At 42.4% G+C, this 22,646-nt stretch overlaps 1 pseudogene; it reads right to left on the bottom strand.

Moving 5' to 3' along the window:
* Positions 1 to 15,887: 15,887 nt before the first annotated feature.
* Positions 15,888 to 16,276, bottom strand: LOC142842018 (GTP-binding nuclear protein Ran-like; annotated as a pseudogene).
* Between the last annotated feature and the right edge of the window lie 6,370 nt (positions 16,277 to 22,646).

Genomic DNA, 22,646 nt, shown 5'->3' with positions numbered 1-22,646 from the left:
AACTGAAATTAGTAGTTAAAGATTGTTCTTTATTTCACTTTTTTAAATTTTATTTTATATTCCAACCAATCCTCTGCCCCATTGTTGCCTCCCCTCAGCCCATTCCCTGGCCCCTCCCAAAGTATAAGGTTTCCCATGGGGAATCAATAAAACCTGGCATATTAAGTTGAAGCAGGGCCAAGCTCATTCCTCCTCCCATCTTAAGGCTGAGCATGGCATTCCACTATAGGGAATGGGCTCCAATAAGCAAGTTCATGCATCAGGGATAGATTCTGGTCCCTCTGCCAAGAACTCCTGAGATAGGCCAAGCAACACAACTTTCTCCCACATGCAGAAGGCCTAGTTCAGTTACATGGAGACTCCACAGCTGCAGGTCTAGAGTTCACAAGTTTTCACAACCTTGGTTCAGCTCTCTCTGTAGTCTTCCTTCTCACCGCTCTTGCCTATACTATAAACCCTTCTGTCTCTCTTTGACTGGATTCCCGGAGCTCAGTCTGGTGCTTGATTGTGGATCTCTGCATCTGGTTCTATCAATTACTGTATGAAGGCTCTATGATGGTAGTTAGGATAGTCACCAATCTGACTACAGTGGAATCTACTTCACTCACCCTCTCCACTGTTGCTAGGAGTCTTAACTTTGGTCATCCTTGTGGATTCCTGGGAATTTCCCTAGGACAAGTTTTCTCTCTTCAATTCAAAGATGGGCTGTTTATTTCTTCCTCTAAGAAGAAATTTTATTTTGGGCAGAGAAGAAAAGGATAAGTCTCTTCTGGGGGATCAAGTTCAATTAGAAAAATGTCAGTTTTGAAGTGTTGGATTTTATTTTCCTGTTTTATGCATGTAAAATATATTGGAGGATAATGTGTGTATGCGCCTGTATTTTTGTGTATGTGCAGAGTGTATGCTCATGCACATACTATGTACCAATATTTATTTGGATATGTTTGATGGCAAAATATTGATAAATCAGATTAACTATAAAAATTTAACCAACAGAGGTAACTTCACTCAAAAACTGTTTTGTAGGACAACACAATCATATTTACAGTGGATTAAACATAACATAAATTGCTTTCTTCTGAATAGTTGGAAGAAGGTTTCTCTTGAAAAATCGAAATGAAGAACATGTTTAGTTTGAGATATAAAATTAATAACAGAAATAATCAAGAGTAAGTAAAACAATGTCCACAAATTAAGGAAATTTAACTTTTGTAAACAGTCTTACGATATTTTTTATTCTATGTTATGATGATGATTAACTTTGGAAAATTATGCAAAGTTATATTTACACCCACTAAGAACTATGGGGTTACTCAGTTCAGCTTCCAAATTTATTACTGCAAGCAGATTATAATTGAATAGTTACATCATACTTATGGAATAAAAATGTTATATCTAAAAAAAGACAGGAGAAAATTAAAGACAAGGCAATAGGACAGATTCAGACATAAAAGACCTCTAAATTGGTCATAGTGTTAGATAAAGTCATAGGCTTGGGAGAGAGAAGAAAAAGACTATAAAAAGTCATAAAGTTAATGCTTTAATAAAAGGGTAAAGCCTTTAAAGAGACAGAGTACAGATAGTCATAGATTAAAAAAAATAAGCCACATAAAAATGGAAAATTCACAGAGAGTCTGGATTCTATATATTATTGCGTTTTCTTTGAATTTTTTTTACTGTAAAGGTGCTAAGTACTGATGCACATCTCATTGTGTGGGCTTCTAAGATGGACCAGGATGTATGTTATAAAGGCATCTTGACTTCAGAATTTGGGACTAAGTATATGATGCTTTGAAAAAGAGGTTCTTCTTTTGTTTTCACAGAAGATGTGATCCTGTGGATTGCTTCTAGACCAATACAGTATGATAGACCATGTCCTTTTGAAAGCTTGCTATGAACACCCTCAAAAACTTACTTTGCTCAACTGCCTACTGAGATAAACCTAGCATACAGGATATACTATGAAAGACTTGATTAACAGCACTCCCATACTGCACAAAGCAGTTCGGAGGAAAAAACTATGCCCATATTCCCAAATATTGTTTATAAATGTTCTTTTACATTTAAAGGGGGATATGATATAGATATGAATAATCTGCATTGGTGTAAATCTTGATTTATTGATACAAGTCTAAGGTCAATTTTATCAAATGTATATGTATATTTCTGCTCTTGATTAAGGTATTGTGATTATGTAGTTCATTTAAAAATATGTATAATTAGGAAATATAGGTTGTTAATGGATAATCACCACTAATAATCAAACTTATAGATCTGTTCATTAGATTTTCTAGATATATAGAGATCTTTCAGTTAGATAGGCATTCTTCATATCTTTCAAAGACTACAGAATATGGCATTTAATATGTTTTAATAGCTTAGGGCATTTCATGACAAAATGAGACACGTCTACTCCTGGCAGCACCAATCTACTTCAAGAGGAAGACGGGCATTGAAGAGGCTCCTTATAGAGTTGGTTAGCCATTTGGGCAAGAAACTGCTCTTGCCTGGACTGGTGCATAAACTGGCTACAAAGAACCCACAGAGAGAGGACTGATGAACTTTCCTAAAGGTGAGATGATCCTTCAGCGTTCCTGATTCATGAAAGAGTCTGGGAGACATTCTGCAGAACACAGAAGAAAGTGAATGAACTGTCTTTGAAATTTCCTGCTTCATGGAAAACTCTGCTGGATACTATGGGCCTGAAGGCCAAAGGTGGATGCTCCAACACTACAAAAAACTTTGGGTGACTGTCCGGGCAGCGAGATGTCTCTGTCATTTCTAGAATTTTGGAAGTTGCTTATTTCTCGTTTACTTAGGCAATATTATATCCTTCTGGAGTCTTTGATGGACTTGAAGAATAGATATAGTTATCATTTTCCTTTGTTTTGATAAAAGATAAAATAGATATAAATATTGTAACTGTAATTCTTGCTTGATAACTGTGTTGTTATATGTAATTTTAATATGTTAAAGTGAAAGCCTTTCTTTTTTGTTTAAACAGAAAAGGTGAAATGGTGTAGGAGGTCCTACTATATTTGTGTTGCTTTCATTGGTTGAATAAAGAAACTGCCTTGGCCTTGTGATAGGGCAGCATTTTAGGTAAGAGGGAAGACAGAACTGAACAATGGGAAGAAGAGCAGAGTCAGGCAAACACTGTGGTTCTCCTTCCCAATATGGACGCTGGTTAGACTCATGCTGGTAAGTCACAGTAAAGTGGCAATGCACAATAATGCAGATGGGTTAAACTAATATGTGAGAGTTATCCAATAACAGGCTAGATAATGGTCATGCAGTAATTAATTTTTTTTGTTTTTTTTTATAGTTGAATTTTTTTTATTGATAAAAGAATAAAGAAAAAAAAACAAATTTCCACCTCCTCCCAGCCTCCCATTTCCCTCCCCCTCCTCCCACTCTTCTCCCCCTCCTCCCACTCTTCTCCCCCTCCTCCCACCCTTCTCCCCTTCCCCCCACTCCTCTCCCCCTCTCTCTCCAGTCCAAAGAGCAGTCAGGGTTCCCTGCCCTGTGGTAAGTCCTAGGTCCTCCCCCCTCCCTCCATATCTAGGAAGGTGAACATCCAAACTGGCTAGGCTCCCACCAAGCCAGCAGATTGCGTAGGATCAAAACTGCGTGCCATTGTCCTTGGCGTCTCATCCGCCCTCATTGTTCGTCATGATCAGAGAGTCCAGTTTTATCCCATGCTTTTTCTGGTAACAGTCCAGCTGGCCTTGGTGAGCTCCCAATAGATCAGCTCCACTGTCTCAGTGGGTGGGTGCACCCCTCGTGGTCCCGACTTCTTTGCTCATGTTCTCCCTCCTTCTGCTCCTCATTGGGACCTTGGGAGCTCAATCCAGTGCTCCAGTGTGGGTCTCTGTCTCTATCTCCATCCATCGCCAGATGAAAGTTCTAAGATGATATGCAAGATATTCGTCAGTATTGCGCTAGGATGGGGTCATTTCAGGTTCCCTATCCTCAGCTGCCCAAGGAACTAACTGGGGACCTCAGCTTGGGCACCTGGGAGCCCCTCTAGGGTCAATTCTCCTGCCCACCCTAAAGTGGGTCCCTTAACTAAGGATTGTGGTTCCGTGCTCCCCTATCCAACCTTCCTTTATCCCGATCCTCCATTTCCCCAAGTCCCCCCTCCTTCCCTTCTACCTTTTCTCTCCCCATCTCCCCTTACCCCCTTCCCACCCCACCCCCAAGATCCCACTTTTCTCCCCTGCAATTTTGTCTACTTCCCTTATCCAAGAGGATAACGATATGTTTTTCCTTGTGTTCACCTTCTTACTTAGCTTCTTTAGGTTCGCCAATTGTAGATTCTGTGACCCCTATTTATGGCTAGAAACCAATTATGAGTGAGTACATCCCATGTTCTTCTTTTTGGGTCTGGGATACCTCACTCAGGATAGTGTTTTCTATTTCCATCCATTTGCATGCAAAATTCGAGAAGTCATTGTTTTTTACCGCAGCGTAGTACTCTAGTGTGTATATATTCCATACTTTCTTCATCCATTCTTCCATTGAAGGGCATCTAGGTTGTTTCCAGGTTCTGGCTATTACAAATAATACTGCTATGAACATAGTTGAACAAATGCTTTTGACATGTGATAGAGCATCTCTTGGGTAAATTCCCAAGAGTGGTATTGCTGGGTCCAGGGGTAGGTTGATCCCGAATTTCCTGAGAAACCGAAACACTGACTTCCACAGTGGTTGCACAAGATTGCATTCCCACCAGCAATGGATGAGTGTACCCCTTCCTCCACAGCCTCTCCAGCAAAGGCTATCCTTGTTGTTTTTGACTTTAGCCATTCTGACAGGTGTAAGATGGTATCTCAAAGTTGTTTTGATTTGCATTTCCCTGATTGCTAAGGAAATTGAGCATGACCTTAAGTATCTTTTGGCCATTTGAAGTTCTTCTGTTGAGAATTCTCTGTTCAGTTCAGTGACCCATTTTTTAATTGGGTTAATTAGCATTTTAAAGTGTAGTTTCTTGAGTTCTCTATATATTTTGGAGATCAGACCTTTGTCTGTTGCGGGGTTGGTGAAGATCTTCTCCCAGTCAGTAGGTTCCCTTTGTGTCTTAGTGACAGTGTCCTTTGCTTTACAGAAGCTTCTCAGTTTTAGTAGGTCCCATTTATTCAATGTTGCCCTTAATGCCTGTGCTTCTGGGGTTATACCTAAGAAGCGATCACCTGTGCCCATCTGTTGTAGGGTATTTCCCACTTTCTCTTCTATCAGGTTCAGTGTTTTTGGGCTGATAATGAGGTCTTTAATCCAATTGGACTTGAGTTTTGTGCACGGTGATAGATATGGGTCTATTTTCATTCTTCTACAGGTTGACATCCAGTTGTGCCAGCACCATTTGTTGAAGATGCTTTCTTTCTTCCAATGTAAACTTTTAGCTCCTTTATCGAAAATGAGGTGTTCATAGGTTTGTGGGGTAAAATCCGGGTCTTCTATACGATTCCATTGGTCGACTTCTCTGTTTTTATGCCAGTACCACCCTGTTTTCATTACTGTAGCTCTGTAATAGAGTTTGAAGTCAGGGATGGTAATGCCTCCAGAAGATCCTTTATTGTATAGGATTGTTTTGGCTATCCTGGGTTTTTTATTTTTCCATATAAAGTTGATTATTGTCCTCTCCAGATCTGTAAAGAATTTTGATGGGATCTTGATGGGGATTGCATTGAATCTATAAATTGCCTTTGGTAGAATTGCCATTTTTACTATGTTGATCCTCCCAATCCAAGAGCAAGGGATGTCCATCCATTTTTTGGTATCCTCATCAATTTCTTTCTTCAATGCCTTAAAGTTCTTGTCAAATAGATCTTTCACTTCCTTGGTTAGGTTTAGCCCAAGATATTTTATGCTGTTTGTGGCTATCGTGAATGGAGAAGCTTCTCTGATTTCCCTCTCTGCTTCCATATCCTTTGTGTATAAGAGGGCGACTGATTTTTTGGAGTTGATCTTGTATCCTGCCACATTACTAAAGCTGTTTATCAGCTGTAAAAGTTCATTGGTGGAGTTTTGGGGGTCGCTTATGTACACTATCATATCATCTGCGAATAACGAAAGTTTAACTTCTTCCTTTCCAATTCGAATCCCCTTGATCCCATTATGTTGTCTTATTGCTATTGCTAGAACTTCAAGCACTATATTGAAGAGGTATGGCGAAAGTGGACAGCCTTGTCGTGTTCCTGAGTTAAGCGGGATGGCTTTGAGTTTCTCTCCGTTTAATTTGATGTTAGCTGTCGGCTTGCTGTATATAGCTTTTATTATATTTAGGTATGACCCTTGTATCCCTAATCTCTCCAAGACTTTTAACATAAATGGATGTTGAATTTTGTCGAATGCTTTTTCAGCATCTAATGAAATGATCATATGGTTTTTTTCTTTCAGTTTATTTATATGCTGGATTACATTGATAGATTTTCGTATGTTGAACCAGCCCTGCATCTCAGGAATGAAGCCTACTTGATCATAGTGGATAATTTTTCGGATGTGTTCTTGGATTCGGTTTGCCAGTATTTTGTTGAGGATTTTTGCATCGATATTCATGAGTGAGATCGGCCTGTAATTCTCTTTCCTGGTTGAGTCTTTGTGTGGTTTTGGTATCAGAGTAACTGTAGCTTCATAAAAGGAATTTGGTAATGACCCTTCTGTTTCTATATTGTGGAATACATTGAGGAGTATAGGTATTAGGTCTTCTTGGAAGTTCTGGTAGAATTCCGCGTTGAAACCATCTGGTCCTGGGCTTTTTTTGGTAGGGAGGTTTTTGATAACCTCTTCTAATTCTTCGCGACTAACAGGTCTATTTAGATTGTTCACCTGGTCCTGATTTAACTTTGGTAAATGATATTTATCTAAGAAAGTATCCATTTCCTTTACATTTTCCAGTTTTGTGGCATATAGGCTTTTGTAGTAAGATCTAATGATTCTCTGAATTTTCTCTGTGTCTGTGCTTATGTCCCCCTTTTCATTTCTGATCTTATTAATTTGCAAATTCTCTCTCTGTCGTTTTATTAGTTTTGATAGGGGTTTGTCAATCTTGTTGATTTTCTCCAGGAACCACCTTTTTGTTTCATTGATTCTTTGGATTGTTCTCTGTGTTTCTATTTTATTGATTTCACCCCTCAGTTTGATTATTTCCAGTCTCCTACTCCTCCTAGGTGAGTCTGCTTCTTTTTTTTCTAGAGCTTTCAGGTGGGCTGTTAAGTCTCCAATGTGAGCTTTCTCTGTTTTCTTTAAGTGGGCACTTAGTGCTATGAACTTTCCTCTTAGGACTGATTTCATAGTGTCTCATAAGTTTGAGTATGTTGTTTCTTTATTTTCATTGAATTCCAGGAAGACTTTAATTTCTTTCTTTAATTCTTCCTTAATCCAGGTATGGTTCAGTAGTTGGCTGTTCAGTTTCCATGACTTTGTGGGCTTTCCGGGGGTAGCCTTGTTGTTGAATTCTAACTTTAATCCATGGTGATCTGATAAGACACAGGTGGTTAGTAATACTTTTTTGTAACTGTGGATGTTTGCTTTGTTACCAACTATGTGGTCGATTTTCGAGAAGGTTCCATGAGCTGCAGAGAAGAAGGTATATTCTTTCCTATTTGTGTGGAATGTTCTATAGATGTCTGTTAAGTCCATTTGTTTCATTACCTCCATTAATTGTCTTATTTCTCTGCTAGGTTTCTGTCTGATTGACCTGTCCATTGGTGAGAGAGGAGTGTTGAAGTCTCCTACTATTAGTGTGTGCAGTTTGATGGCTGCCTTGAATTTTAGCAATGTTTCTTTTATGTACGTGGGTGCTTTTATATTAGGGGCATAGATGTTCAGGATTGAGACTTCATCCTGATAGACTGTTCCTGTTATGAATATAAAATGCCCCTCTCCATCTCTTCTGATTGATTTAAGTTTGAAGTCAACTTTGTTAGAGATTAGTATGGCCATACCTGCTTGTTTCTTAGGTCCATTTGCTTGATAGGCCTTTTCCCAACCCTTTACTCTGAGTAGGTGCCTGTCTTTGTGGTTGAGGTGTGTTTCCTGTAAACACAGAATGTTGGATCCTGTTTTCTTATCCAATCTCTTAGCCTGTGCCTTATTATAGGTGAGTTGAGACCATTGACATTAAGTGATATTAATGACCAGTGGTTGTTAACTCCGGTCATTTTTTTTTAGTCGTAGAGTTTGTGTGTATCCCTTCTTTGGTTTGTGTTGATGAAGGGTCTCTAGATGCCTGAGTTATTGTGGTCATTATTGGACTCCTTGGTTAGTGATTTTCCTTCTATTACTTTCTGTAAGGCTGGATTTGTGGCTGCATATTGTTTGAATTTGTTTTTATCCTGGAAAATTTTATTTTCTCCATATATAGTGAACGAAAGCTTGGCTGGGTATAGTAATCTGGGCTTGCATCCATGGTCTCTCAGTTTCTGCAGTACATCTATCCAGGACCTTCTGGCTTTCATGGTTTCCATGGAAAAGTCAGGTGTAAGTCTGATAGGTTTACCTTTGTAAGTAATTTGGCCTTTTTCCTTTGCCGCTCTTAATATTTTTTCCTTATTCTGAATGCTTTGTGTTTTGATAATTATATGGCGAGGGGATGTTTTTTTTTGATCCAGCCTATTTGGTGTTCTGTATGCTTCTTGCACCTTCATAGGTATATCTTTCTTTAGGTTGGGAAAGTTTTCTTCTATAATTTTATTAAATATATTTTCTGGACCATTGAGCTGCACTTCTTCTCCTTCTTCTACTCCTATTATTCTTAGGTTTGGTCTTTTTATTGTGTCCCATATTTCCTGAATGTTTTGTGATGAGAGTTTGTTGGACTTGCTGTTTTCTTTGATCATAGTGTTTATTTTCTCTATGGTATCTTCAGAATCTGAGAGTCTTTCTTCTATCTCTTGTATTCTGCTGGTTATTCTTGTTTCTGTAGTCTCTATTCGTTTACCTAGATTTTCCATGTCCAGCCAGCCCTCTGTTTGTGTTTTCTTCTTTGCCTCTATTTCAGTTTTCAAGTCTTGAACTGTTTCCATTATCTGTTTGATTGTTTTTCCTTGGTTTTCTAGGGTATCATTCACTGATTTATTCAATTCTTCAAACTTTCTGTTATATTTCTCATCCATTTCTATAAGGGCGTTTTTTACATGCTGTTTAAGGGCGTCAATCACTTTCATGAAGTCAATCTTTTCTCCTTCTTGATTAAGGTGTTCATGTCTTTCCATTGTGAGGTCGCTGGTTTCTGGTGGCTTCATGTTGCTTTTTAGTTTGTTGGGCGAATTCTTGCCTTGGCGTCTGCCCATCTCTTCTTCCAAATACTCCCTAATGGATCTTCTTTTACCAGATCAGGTCTCCTTGCCTACCCAATGCGGCCTCCCCAATGTTCGCTCTCCTGGCACCAAGGGATCAGGTCTCCGTGCCCAATCCTGGCTCGTCCCAATGCTGATTCTCCCCAATGCTGGTTCTCCTGGGGCCGAGAGATCAGGCCTCCGTGCTGGTTGGGCAGCTCGCAAACAAAGCGCCTACCCTGCTGGGTGCAGGCAGGCCACAGAAACAAAGGAACTGCAGCCCGCCTGGACGCAAAAGGGGGGGGCGAAGTGGGGGGGCTCTGGACGGAAGCTGGGTGTGCCAGGAAGAAAGAGGCAGTACCCAGGGAATAGAGGTCCTGCAGAGAGCCCAAGAAAGACAGGAGGCCTAGGGACCCCTGAGATCCCCATCCCTGGCTGGCGCCGCGTGCCAGAAACTCACCCCAACGCTGGTTCTCCTGGGGCCAAGAGATCAGGCCTCCGTGCTGGTTCGGCAGTTCGCAAACAAAGCGCCTACCCTGCTGGGTGCAGGCAGGCCACAGAAACAAAGGAGCTACAGCCCGCCTGGACGCCCCAAGGACTGGGACCCAGCTCCCAATGCCACGCGCCAAAAGAGGGCGGGGGGGGGGGCAAGTGGGGAGGGCTCTGGACGGAAGCTGGATGGGCCAGGAAGAAAGAGGCAGTAACCAGGGAATATAGGTCTGCGGAGAGCCCAAGAAAGACAGGAGGCCAAGGGACCCCCGAGATCCCCGTCCCTGGCTGGCGCCGCGGGCCAGAAACTCACCCCAACGCTGGTTCTCCTGGGGCCGAGAGATCAGGCCTCCGTGCTGGTTGGGCAGCTCGCAAACAAAGCGCCTACCCTCCTTGGTGCAGGCAGGCCACAGAAACAAAGGAAGTGCAGCCCGCCCGGGCGCCCCGAGGACTGGGACCCAGCTCCCAATGCCACGCGCTCATGCAGTAATTAAATTAATACAATTTCTTCATGGTTATTTTGGGGTTTAAGCTAGCCGGGTGCCTGGACACAGCCCGATCCTTCATACTACACACAAAAAGTAGAAAAAGACAATATCTTCTGAGTAAATTGAGAACATGAGGAACTTGGGAGAGGGATGAATGAGAGGGGAGAGGCAGGGACAGGAGAAGAGAAAAATGTAGAGGTCAATAAAAATCAATAGAAATTTTAAAAAGGTCTGTACTCAAGGTGTGGCACGTAGAAGGTGGTTCTCTGCTTATCAGGGCCACCTGGGAAACTCAGGCTGCCCAGTAGAAAGAAGTATAGTTTAATCATCCCTGGTGACTCAAAGCAGCTGTTAGAACCATGGGACACCACGTTTACTTGCATGGGTACTCTCTTGCAGTCCATTTTCACCATTTATTCCTTGTCCCCAACCCCAAAGGAGAGATGAGTGCTCTCTAGGAAGAGTTCTTATCTCAGTCTTGAAGTGATAAGCAGAAGATGGCAAACATAATTCAAATATCAATAGGACTTCCATGTTCCTTTCAACCCTTGTGATCACCTGACAGCTTGGACTGGAGCTGCTGGCAGATGTCTCCTGGGCGGGACACACATGTAACCATTTGGGTCTATATTCAAGGGAGTGAAGAATCATCTCGTGTCTAAAGAGAGTGGAGCTCTCATTTGCTGTGAGTCCAGTGAGATTGCCTGGCTCAGCATCTGCTTAGGGCCTGCTGGGGTTATTATCCCAGGAAACTGGGCCATGGTGTAATTTCCAGCAGGTCTGGCTTCTCTGTGTGCTCTGGGCCTCAACTAGGTTTGTTTGTTCCCAGGTTCTGAATGAGGAAGACAGAATTGGACTCAGTGAGTATCTAGAATACATAAGCCTTTGATCATTTCTTTCTGTGGATTTCTTCCTGACTGGAGCCTAATGTCTATGATCTTCTATAGACAGAACCTCTCCTACCTGACTCGATTGAAAATGGTGCTTAGAAATCTTTTGGCGTGAGGCTGTTCTCTGGTGCCTCTGGTAGGGAGGGGAAGTGGGTGGTAATGGAAATGGCTTATTTTAGGCTAAACATGGGTACGTTTTTCTCTCAAGGAAATCCACAGCCTTCATGTCACCAAAGGTCTCTATGACCCTTGAAAGGGTAAAGATATTGGTGTCTTCTACACCCTTTCTTCTACAGGGGATCAAACTGAACAGCACAGAACCAGTGACTTAAATCTGTCTAAGACCCCACTGAGGTACAGCTGAGGATTCTGGCCACCCATCTGGTCTCTCATGGCCCTGCTGGGTCATTCTCATTTCTCCACTCCTCTGAGCTCTGTGTGTGCCGGTTAGATGATGCTGGGTCTGGGACAGCTCTGCAACCTTTGAAGGCCTCCAGCTTCTGGCTTCAGTAGCCAAAGCTTCCAGACAGACATTCTTCTGGTGTGTGCTCTTCCCTGGGGCTCTTGGGAGCCTCTGTGTTTGTGTTTATGCCCTGGTTTATTCAGACTGGAAGTTTCTCCCCCACTTTTGGTGCATTCTGTTCCTCCCTGGTCATGGCTGTCACAGGCACATTCTCTTCAGACTCTGTGAGCTATTTATTCCTTGATATGAGATTCACTTTAATTTGGGATATGGCTTGCCATCTAGTGATCATCAGGGTACTTGACAACATGAGGCTTTGTTCTGTTTGAAGCTCTAATGACAGGTGGTCTACTTAGTATTATAGCAGTGACATTTCAGGACAAAATCCTGAGCCATCACTTCCCATTGTCTGTCTCTGCTGTCTTATTTTAAAGTCAGATGATACAATGTGGACTCATGGTGACAGATGGGCACTAACAGAAGTGACATTTTGTGTGTATGCATGTTTGTTCATGAGCCTACAGGTGCTAGGGTACATGTATGTGTATGCATGTTTGTTCATGAGCATACAGGTGCTAGGGTATATGTATGTGTATGCATGTTTGTTCATGAGCATACAGGTGCTAGGGTACATGTATGTGTATGCATGTTTGTTCATGAGCATACAGGTGCTAGGGTATAAGTATGTGTATGCATGTTTGTTCTTGAGCATACAGGTGCTAGGGTATATGTATGTGTATGCATGTTTGTTCATGAGCATACAGGTGCTAGGGTATATGTATGTGTATTCATGTTGGTTCATGAGCATACAGGTGCTAGGGTATATGTATGTGTATGCATGTTTGTTCATGAGCATACAGGTCCTAGGGTATATGTATGTGTATGCATATCAAGGCCAGAGGGAAACATACCGTGCTGTTCCTTAGGACCTGTCTGCTCTGCTTCTTGAAATATGGTGTCTCACTCATCAGGCTGACTGGCCCAGTGAGCCCTGGAGTGCCACCCCTCACTGTCTCTGTGGTGTTTGCTTACAGCCATGTGCCCCCGTGACTGTCCTTTCCATGGGTCTGGCCATTAAACTTGGGTCCCATTGGATCAGGTAGACTGTTTCAGTGGGTGTCCCCATTATGGCTTGACCTCTTTGCTCATATTCTCACTCCTTCCACTCTTCGGTTGGACTTTGGAAGCTCAGTTCATTGCTACCTCTGCTTCCAACAGTTTCTGGATGAAGTTACTATGGTGATATTTAAGGTACTCATCAGTCTGACTAGAGGAAAAGACCAGTTCAGTCACCGTCTCCGCTATTGCTTGGGGTCTTAGCTGGGGTCATTCTTGTGCTGTGCTTTGAATTTCTCTAGTTCCAGGTTTCTTGCTAGCCCCATAATTGCTCCCTAAACCAAAATATCTCCTTCCTTGCTCTCCATCTCTGTCCTTTTTCCATCTCAACTGTCCTGTTCCCTCAAGTTCTCCTCCCCTTTATCTTTTCCCTCATCTTCCCTTTCCCACCACCCCCACGCTCCCAATTTTGTCAGTTGATCTTGTCTGTTTCCTAAGTTGAAAATCTTATACAGCTTTAAACAAGAGTACTGAATGTAAAAGTCTCGATTTTTATAGTTATTAATATATAAATTGTATCAATTTTACATAAATTTTATCAAGCAACATATACATATGTACATTATAATTCTATTTGTAAAAATGAGACTTTCACATTTACATATTTCTTTGATTAAAGTTTGTTTAATATTTCTATTTATATATTTATATACACATACATATATATTTTACGTATATACTGCATAAAAGACTATACCTGAGATTATATATATATACATATATATGCATACCTATGTAGGCTTAGACTTTAAACCAGTAGAAAAATCCAGCACCATCTTCAAAAGGAAAAATAAACCAGTCACAAAGACAGAGAGGCTTTCTTTGGCATTAAATTTACGTGCAATTCCAACCTTAGAATGTGACAAAGCAAGACTTGTGCACTTAGAGGAGAAAAATTACAGAATGCAAGTGAGACATTAATAACTCCATAAGGAAATTCTTCAGCCAGCTAAGAAAAAATTAGAGCAAGACGTCCCACCAAGAGGAAGCTAAACACCCTGAAGCAGGCAGAGGACAAACCCACAAGAGATTCCCGGGGTCTGAGGTGGGCTGTGGGTCAGGCCTGCCTGTGCAACCGGCTTGTTCTGTTCTGTTGTGCTTAGAGATGTCGGGTTCCTTAGCTAGAGCGAGAACAATTCTCATGCTATTGGGGACACATGTGCCGTGCAGGAGCAGAAGCATGAGAGTCGCACACACCCTTATTAACACGTGTGCAAGGGCTCTGGATGAGAGGAGGCCTCTCAGCAGCTGCAGATAACAGCTGGCTTGGGTCCTGAAATGGGCCTTTTCCACTTCCATTCCGTGGAAATCTATATGTTGAGGAGAGAAAACAAACTTGAGATGGAGGTGGAGACTCTCTCAAGGATCTCTCAGTATTAAGAGCTGCAGAATATATCGTGAAACCATGTACTGCCTGCTTCCTCCTGCTCCTTGTAAAGTACAGAGCTGGTGGAGCAAATGTAAGCCAGAGAGTTTGGGTGAAGGAATTTGCAGTTGGACATATGGAGCTGAGAAGCCACCAGGCAGCATTGTGGAAATGGTGACTGACCTTTGAAGACAGCATTAGGGAGAAGCCAGGCTAGTGAGTACAAGGGTTAAGTGTTCCCTGGCTCTGCATTGCCTTCCTGTGGTCTGTGCTTTCTACCTTCCCTGGGTTCAGCAGCAATCCCAGGCCATCAGAAAGGCGCTGTCCACACTGATGTGGGGTTACTCACCTGAAACTCCCTGCTGTCCCGTGGAACTGGTGCCTGTCTGAGGCAGTTCTCAGCTAGAGGTCACTCTATCCCAGTGGATCTCAACCTTCCTAATGGAGCAACCCTTAATACACTTCCTTATGCTGTTGTCACCCCAACCATAACATTATATTCCTTACTACTTCATACCTGTAATTTTGCTAATGCTATGAATCTTAATGTAAATATCTATGTTTTTATGGCCTTAGGTGACCCCTGTGAAAAGGTCGTTTTAACCCCAGGTTCAGAAGCACTGCTCTATCCTAATAAAAAGCTGAGAAATCGCATAGCTTTCAACCTTGTCCCTTACGTTTTCCATATTGGGTGATGCTGTGCTTATATTCGCTACTTTTCATAAAGAGCCCCTTAAGAAAGGGAGTCTTAACTGTGTCTGAGGGTTCCTGGAAGAGGCATGATGGTGGACATACAGTCATCTGGTCACAGGGCAGCTGCACTCTCAAGTAGAGCACACACAGGAAGTGGAGCAGGGCTGGCCCAGTGACCCACTTCTTTCAATAAGTCCCCAGAGGTTCTGCAGACTTTCCAAAGAGCGCCTCCCGCTGGGGAGTAGTTGTTCAAACATCTGACCAGACACTTAAATCACAGCAGGCCCGGAATGAACCAGAAGCATTCCTAAATACTATATGAACTCCTTTCTTTGGGAAGATGTTGCTGAGAATTCAAACATTCAGATTTTCTGCTGGAAAAAAAAACTAGTAAAAATACCCATAATATCTTCCTTTTTGATTTACTTTTCTGCCTATTTGGAGACGGAAAGTCTCACCAATACTTAGGCAGTCTGAATTTCTGCCTCTGTGATTTCAGCGTATTACCTCTTATTAAAATGATTGAAACCGCTTTAGCTTTAACACCTTCAAATTTCAATTCAACAAAGCTCAAACCGCTCCTATATACCAGGTAACTTTTCTCCAGTTTATTTAATATTGAAGGGACAGATTTTCACCATTTGCTCTGACTCTTCTGGAACTCATTATGTAGGGCATGCTGGCTTCGAACTCACAGACATCCACCCCTGTTTGCCTTCTTCGTACTGGGATTAAAGGCATATTCCAGCTCAACAGGCCCTAATTTTAATTTTTTTGGATTATTTTCAACACAACTTTATTATGTTTCTAAAAAACATAAATTGGGATGAGAGTAACAAACAAGATCTCACCAGTGAATATTTCGTTGTGATGGCATCAGCCTTATCTTTGATATTCAATTGTTCTCCAAACAGTTAAATTCAATCTAAACAAAGCTAAGGTGTGTTTTAACTTCCACATTCACTCGGGAGCCTATTCATCTCCTTCACCATCTAAGAAAAGCATACATTCTGTGTAGCTACATGAGGTGGCACACAGGGACATCACAGGACAGTAGGCTGCAAATCTGGACCTCTGAGGATGCAGGCGACCATCCCCACTTTCTCACAGGTCCTCATCTTCATCCTGAAGGGCAGACATTTGAGCAACTTCTAAATCATAGGTGCACTGTGCTGCCAAAGCTGGTCCATAAACAGCTCACATGGGGTGGGGCAAGAGCAGGCATGGCAACAATCTCCATCTTAGGATCTCCAGTGAGCTTTCTGGCATACCTTAAGAATGACTTTTCAAAGTTGTCCTTACTTTTGGCAGAAATTTCTCAGTGATGAAGATTCTTCTTAAAGTGGAATATGAAGAATTTTGCATTCATTTTCCTCTCTAATAGACACATGGTTGCCACACAACACAATGGGGATGTTTTCACACACACATACCCAATAACTATGCCAATTAGATTTGTTCTCATATGTAACTCTTGTTAACACAGCAAACATTATAATGGAAATCTAAGCTTGAAGGCAGTGGCCATCATGCAGGCCCCAAACTTCTCCTGGCCAGCTGTGTCTCACACATCTAACTTGATAGCTCCTCTGTTGATATGGAGAACAAGGGTGAACCTCCACACCCAGGGTGACTACATACTTCTTCTCAAAGTTGCCCATCAACTGACAATTATGAATGTTGTCATTCTGATGCAGCCCTCCCTGTCCCTGGACTTAGTTTTGACTCCTTGGGGATTGAAAGGAAGAAGTGATGCCTATAAAGGCAACAAGCAGATTGGTTCCAGAGAGCTCATCCACTAGCTTCAGATCTACCTCACAATTCTGCTTTTTTATTCTATTACTTTTCAATTAGCCACTTCATTCATGAAGATCTGGAATTTTCCACATCATGTATCCAGGATGTTCCAAGGGATTTCAGAATTCTCCTGGCTTCAAACATCAACCATATGGCTATGAATGTGGTTAAGAAGAGATTCTGTAAAAAACAGCAAAAAAGATTCAAAAAAGAACTGAAAGTCCAACATAACATGAGGAAGCAAGGTTTTTCTCAGAAAAGTAAATATAATTTAATATTTGGAAATCTGTTAATAATTCCATTCTGCTGATAGGTTAAAGAAGGAAAATGACATGACCCTCTCCGTGGATGTTAAATACACATTTTTGCAGAACTACACATCATTTCCTAGTTAAAACTGACATGGAATTATGAAAGCTGTACAATGCAAGGACCCACACACAAAAAAAAATAACAAAAAACTAAGGGCAATACTGAGTTTCATGGCAGAATTACAGAGGCCTAGCCAGCAACAACAACTCAAGGTGGCCTCTGAACCTGAGGCTGGCCAGGATGAGACTGGATTCCTAGCCTAAGCAACAAGATAAGACAAAGAAACACAAGATTCAAATATTAGAGGAAGGGTGATGAACATCATGATTCTTTGAGGAGGACAAAATTGTTTGGATGAACCATATAGCAAGATAGGCTATTAATAGGTTTCTGCCTTTTTGGTTTTTTCTTTTTAACTATTTTTATTATGAAGCTCTGGGCACAAGGAAATATGCAGACCCCTCGGATATGTTAATCACCACTGCTTGGGTAAGGGTGTAAGTGTTTTTTACTCTAACAAGTTCCAGAGATAGTCAAGGACAAAGAGGGGATTTACTTTAGTTTCCATTTTAAAGACTTTAGTTCTGATTGGTTGTGTTCACTGTTTTGGGCCTGTGGTGAGGTAGCCCCTTGTGGTGGCAGCACATGCCAAGCCCTTCACCTGTCCAGATATGAGAGAAGACAGACTGGGCTCTCAGTGTCTCACTCAAAGGTGGCAAGCCTATGTGAAATCCTCCCTCCAGTCTCCATTTCTTATAGGTCCCCTCTGTTCCCCAAAGCACCATGGGCTTGAGTTTAACCCTTTACCACAGAGGCCTTCTGAGTATATTCTAGATGCACACTACCATAGCAGCCAAGAGGGGGAATTCAGACAAAAGCAAGATCTTTAACACACCTGGAAATAATGACTGATGGGAGATGTCAAGGCCAGTACTGTTGTGCCTCACAACCAAAATTCAGCTTAATGGTGTTCTAAGTGATGCCTCAGGGAAGGTTCCAGGAACTGCATTGCTCAACTGGAGAGCAGGCTGATCTGTTGTTGGTCCAGCTCTCTCCACTGACTCTCCTGCTTCCTGATCACCATGTGATCTCCATCTCAAGGACTCCTGCTACTCACGGGGCTGATTCTGTAGGGGAGCCAAGCAGATGGAGGTCACCCAGTCTTAGGCTTTTACCCTCCAAAACCTGCGGCCAAACCAAACCGCTTCTTATAAATTATTCAGCCTTGGGTATTTTATTCAACAACCTGAAGGAAACTAAGATAGCAAATGTAAGGAAAAGTCAAGTCTTTATTATGTAAGCAAAAGAAGAATAAATGAGAGAAATACACTATGTTTCTCTAAGGAAGGCTCAGTGTCGTAAAGGCAATATTTCTCAAATTAGCTCATTAGTGTAAGTTAGTAAACAAAACTTCTATGTTTGGTGAAAACATAGTTTATTCTATAACTAATCTGAAAGAATAAATAGAAAAAACAGTCAAAATCTGAGGATTGAAAACATAATATAAGGATAGTTATATTATTAGCACAAACTACAAAACTCCAGAGACACCCCCCTAAATGTGACCTTGAGGAAAGTAAAGCTGTCTCAGAAAACAGATTAGAGAGTGCATAGTAAACACAACAGAAACGAGCCTTTTACACCACCAGCAAGAATAGGAAGTTGAAATATTGTGACAATTAATGATCCACTTAGAAGCAGAAGGGAAGAATGAGAGAGAAATATTAAAGTATGTTGCTTTGTAATCTTGGGTTGGAGGAGTTCTTTCTTATTGTATAACAAAGCCTCAGACTGACAGATTTGAAGAGTACAAATTCTGAATGTCTGTGGAACAAAAGACAGCTGTGGAGAGTTTAAAGATGAGTGGCAGACCCAGAGGAAGTATCAATGATGCCTGTAGCAGACAGCGATTACTATCTACACTGTAAGGGCTGGGTAGAAATTGGACCATAGGTATTGGGTTTGTTAAGGAGATGCTTGCTGACATCACAGGCAGACCTCCAACCTCACTGGGAATCTTAGCTGGATGATCACCCAGCTGCTCTTCTCCAGTGATCCAGGAACCAGGATGGATTTTGTGTCATCTTACGTGGTTCCCAAGACTGATGTGGGATGCGCAGCAGATCCCTATTGCCATGACAACAATCTTCATCTTTGACCCAGCTAGAAGGGCTCTCATTTCCAAATATATGTCAAGCCAAGGGCCCCACAATGATGAACAGTCAGTGTGCATAAAATGTGATCAAAACAGAAAAACTCTCGCCCTTTGGCCTTTCATTTATTGCAAAATATTTACCGAGTGTGTATTGAGGGTGTCAGATATAGGGTCTCCCCCCACATGGAGTGTGTCCAGAGCATGCTGAGAAGAAACCCTAAATAATCCATACCTGTATCATTCAGTCTGCTGTATGATTGAATATAGGTTGGTGGGCAGGGGATATAGGAAAGGTTTTCTAGGTGAAGCATGTGGAAGAGGAGATTTTTCTGCATTTTGAACACATTTTATACCTTCTGTGGCTCTTCATCATTGACAAGAATAAAGCCTATCTCCATGGAAATCGACAGTTTCTGTTGCTTTTCTGCGTCCCCACCTACTGTCCCCTAGCCCTACAACCCTACTGTGGGAACCACTGGTGACTCCATTAGGACATCTTCTCCAGGCTTTTGAAATCATGGGGTTTTTATTTTGTTGTATTCATTTTTTATGTGCAAAAAGGGCCTCTGTGCCCAGCTCAACTTACATACTAGTCAAGTTTATTGCTTCTCCAGAAAGTTCGAGGTCAAATGTCATTGAAGAGCATTGCCTGACTATCCCTCCTTCTCTACCTGACCATATTAAATTTCCCTGCCATCCAGTCTTCCTTCCTCTTTCAGATTGTTTCGTAAGGTCACAGTTTTATTCTCAAAAAAAAAGTAAGAGAGAGAGAGAGAGAGAGAGAGAGAGAGAGAGAGAGAGGAAGGAAGGAAGGGAGAGAGAGGAGGAATAGGGAGGAGAGAGAGAGAGAGAGAGAGAGAGAGAGAGAGAGAGAGAGAGAGAGAAGAGCCAGCAGGGGAGGGTGCTAGGACTGGCTTCCAGAAGAGTAATGAAAATTAAGATAATCAATGCTGAGTCATAGCCTCAGCTCATCCTGTCTAATGAGCCTGTGTCCTCCATCACATGGTTCTCTTCATGAGACTCTTTCTTTCTGCCTCCTTATTTGATGGTCCCTGTTCTCTGGCTGATTCTTAGTGTGTATGTTTGCTTGTGTGCATGTGTGCACACAAATCCTAGAAATGGAGCTTTGGTTGGTAAAGGTAGACATACAGGCGGTTCAAAGTCACCACACCTGGGTGCTGGAAATTGAACTCAGATCTTCTGCAAAAGGAGTCCATGCTCTTAACTGCTGAGGCAGTCTTGGCCATGGCCTTCCATTTCATGGGTGCTGCAGATCAAACTCAGGTCTTCATGTTTGCACAACAAACGCACTGCAGACTGAGCTGTCTCTCTCAGTCCTTGTGCCCTTGCCCTGGCTTCTTATTCTGCTATTGGATCAGATCCAGAGGGGATGGTTGCTGGAATTTTCTTTGGGCTGACAACCAGCTCCCAAATAAAGACATAGTGATTTGTTATTTATTTTGAATGCTCAGCCTCCTGTGCTCTCCTATCAACCCACCTTCCCCTCAGTGCTCTCCTGCCAACCTCCTCTTCCCCAGCTGCTCTCCCATCATTGCCATTTACTTTAGTACTCCTAACTGCCTAATCACCATCACCTCCTCTTCCTCAGACTTGGACTCTTGCTTACTACTACCAGCTCTGACCTTGAGTGACTCTTAACTCCATCAGTGTCAAGACTAAATCCTCGCTAGCTAAGCAAGCTCCAGCTTAAGCCCTGAAACTTGTAATACCATTGACTCAAAAGTCATAGCGTAAGGGCTGGAGGGATAGCTCAGTCGGAAAAGTACGAGGGTGAGGTTGATCATCCAAATCTTTGTTTAAAAAGTCATGTGTGGTGGTGCACATGTTAAAGAAAAAGGCAGACATGTGGTACCTGTTGGTTACCAATCCTAGCTTATTTGGATAGATTCAAACCAGTAACTGATGGTGTGTATGTGTGTGTGTGTGTGTGTGTGTGTGTGTGTGTGTCTGTATGAGTGTATTTGTGTGGTATTAGGGAAAAACCAGTTGACCCCCAACATCCATTTGTATGTGAATATGTACCCAGTTACACAGCACTAAAGGAAGCAGAAAGGCTGAATGAGCCACGAGAGTGGCAACTAGGCAGCTTGGGCTAGAGTTTCAGTTTTCCCTACATCACCTCTGCACTTTTCTACCTCTCCTATACTCCCACGGGCTGACCTCCTGTAGGCTACAAAATAGGTTCTCTTATGCAGATTCCCAGTTGGTGTAGGCCATTGAAAATGGTGGTGAGTTTGAGGTAGGCACAGATCAGGATTCTTAACCTCTTCAACTACCTCCTATGTTGCACCAGGGAAATGGAGGCTCCCAAAAACATGCAGCTTCTTCCTGGAAGTTTCTTCCACAGCCATGACCACAGCTCCAGCTCTACTCTTGAAATTTCTGCCACCACAAGGGCCTTCTTCAGCATCCAGATCAGTCTTGGTAGTGCCTGAGCGCTGCAGTGTTTCTGTTGTTGTCATTAGCTGTGAAAGTCTGGGGCCCCAGGTGTCAAAGGGGTGCCTCCTAGACTATCCCCCTGCCTGAAGACACTGGCCTGCCTCTAGAAATGGCTGTGAAGTGGTGAGGATCATTGCTCAAGTGGTAGGACACTTTTCTATTATGCACAAACGCTGGGTTAGATCCCCCCACTGCATGTACCAGGTAAAGTCCCAGCACTCAGGAGGTAGAGGTGGGAGCCTTAACCATGCAGTTCAGTGGTTTTCAGCCTTCCCAGTGATGTGACCATTGATATACTTCCTCAGCTGTGCTGCCCCATCCTGAAATATTTTATTGTTACATCGTAACTGAAATTTTGCTACTGTAATAAATTGTAGTGTAAATAGATATAACTTTAAGGGGCTTATGTGTGAACCCAGGTAGAGAACCCCAGAAATAGTAACTTAAAGGTCAATGTGGAATAACATGAGTACCCGTCTGAAATCCAAACCAAACCAAAGATGTTCCCTTCTCTACCCAAAGACAGAGACATCCTTGTCAGGTACCCTCAGGCATCTGACACATGATAAATGGGGTGATTTTCTCTAGTGATTTCAGGCTTCATTGCTCTGAGACACAGACACCTCCCACGCCAGAGGGTGTGTTTAAGACACAGACACTTCTGCTCCTCAGAGACCACAGACTAGCAGGACAAGTGTCCTCTGTAGGGTTGGCTTAAGAGCATGAAATGGAAGCCAGACTGGTCAAGGCTTTCCATAGGACCTCAATGTTGTTTCTGTCACAGATACCCTGAAGTGAGCTCAGAGGTTGCATCACATCTAACCTCTGCTTGGTGTCACCAGGGAGTCACTGGGGAACCATGGGGACATATTCCAGCCTGCCATTTTCCACTGCATGGTGAATGTTCCCCAAGCAATCTAAAGGGAAGAGAACAGAGAAGCCCGAACCCTAGCTCTCCAGGGACATCTGTCCCAGGACATAGGGGGCAGATGCCAGACAAGTCTCCATTCGGGATCTTATTATCTGTTACTGTTTCCTTTGTTTTTCCTGGCATACAACACTGAAGGGTGAAGCTACTGGGGGCCTCCAGGAGAACAGGCACCATGCACACAGGATCCCACGTGATCTCTGTCACCAAC

The sequence above is a fragment of the Microtus pennsylvanicus genome, chromosome 1 (assembly GCF_037038515.1).
Source record: "Microtus pennsylvanicus isolate mMicPen1 chromosome 1, mMicPen1.hap1, whole genome shotgun sequence".
NCBI lineage: Eukaryota > Metazoa > Chordata > Mammalia > Rodentia > Cricetidae > Microtus > Microtus pennsylvanicus.
This window is presented reverse-complemented; position numbering and strand designations above follow the sequence as displayed.